This window comes from Macaca mulatta, chromosome 4 (assembly GCF_049350105.2).
Source record: "Macaca mulatta isolate MMU2019108-1 chromosome 4, T2T-MMU8v2.0, whole genome shotgun sequence".
In the NCBI taxonomy this organism is placed as follows: Eukaryota; Metazoa; Chordata; class Mammalia; order Primates; family Cercopithecidae; genus Macaca; species Macaca mulatta.
Window position 1 is genome coordinate 67578778 of NC_133409.1, and position 1681 is coordinate 67580458.

Here is a 1681-nt window from a genome sequence, read left to right on the forward strand (position 1 = left end):
CAAAGAAAACTATACATTTGAGAAAGTTCATAGCACTAGCACAATATGGTATAATTTTGATTATGGCCATGTTCATGGAATTTCAGCTTCATTATTTCATTTAAAGCTTAAAGTTTAAAAGAAAACACTCTAAATAAAATCTCAGGTGTAATGGCTCACATCAGTGCTCCCAGCTCCTTGGGAGGCTGAGGTGGGAGGAGAGCTTGAGCCCAGGAGTTTGGGACCACCCTGAGCAACATAGAGAGACACCATCTCAAAAAATAATAATAAAATAAAATAAATACTTCTTCAGGCCTTCAAGACCTCACTGAGAACTTAACTTTCAGCCATGGCTTACTCAGAAGCCATCAAGGGGCTCCGGCCCCTTGGAGAGCCAGGTCACAAGGGCTTCTGCCCCGCCACGAATTCCAGTTCTGCAGCCTGTGGAACCTCAAGATGCTCCTTAGGGTTCTTGTATTTTCTAGAGAGCCTTATCTTTTTGTGGCCTCTATGCCCTTCGGTTCCTGCTTCTTTGGGTTGAAGGTTTGGGGGAGGGCAAGTAGGGAATAGAGAATAAACAAAGACAGACAGTGCATGGTGGCTCATGCCTGTAATCCCAGCACTTTGGGAGGCCGAGGAGGGTGGATCACCTGAGGTCAGGAGTTTGAGATCAGCCTGGCCAGCATGGCAAAACCCCGTCTCTACTAAAAATACAAAAGTTAGCCAGGTGTGGTGGCGGGTGCCTGTAATCCCAGCTACTCGGGAGGCTGAAGCAGGGAGAATCGCTTGAACCTGCAAGGCGGAGGTTGCAGTGAGCCGAGATCATTGTACTGTACTCCAACCTGGGCAATAGAGGAAGACTCCGTCTCAAAAATAAAATAAAATAAAATAAAAAATAAACAAAGACAGGTTTTACAGCACACAAGGAAGCCCCATAAAACAATCCTTCACATGGATGGTTGGCCCCTCACCTGCCTAGCCCTTTTTCTCTTTCCTTTCTTCTCACCCTCTTCATTCATCTCCCCTCTTCTTCAGGTGTGAAACCCTCCAATTCCCCAATGTATACTGAAGAGCATGTTTCCTTTCCTGATATCTTGCTGCTGGCTGGCATCCAAAGGTGTTGCCCAATCCAAACAGATTTTTAAAAGAATTTTTTCAGACAAAGGAAGATCCTTCCTCAGGAGAAATTTAGATGCCAGCTGTTAAGATAAGAGACCTAGGGTAAAATAGTGCTGTCATCAACTGCTATGTGAATAAACCAGTGATTCTCAAAATGTGGTCCTCACACCCCAAAACCAGCAGCCTCAGCATCACCTGGCCACTTATTAAAAATACAGATTTGGGCCAGGTGCAAGGGGCTCACGCCTGTAATCCCAGCACTTTGGGAGGCTGGGGCAGGAGGATCATGAGGCCTGGCCAATGTGGTGAAACCCCTTCTCTATTAAAAATACAAAAAATTAGCCGGGCGTGGTGGCAGGCACCTGTAATCCCAGCTACTCGGGAGTCTGAGGCAGGAGAATCGCTTGAACCCAGGAAAAGGAGGTTGCAGCGAGCCGAGACTGCACCACTGCACTCCAGCCTGGGCAACAGAGCAAGACTCCATCAAAAAAAAAAAAAAAACTATTTGGGGACCACAGACTTTATGAATCAGACACTCTTGGAAGTGCAGCCCAGCAATCTGTTTTTAACAGAAGCCTCCAGG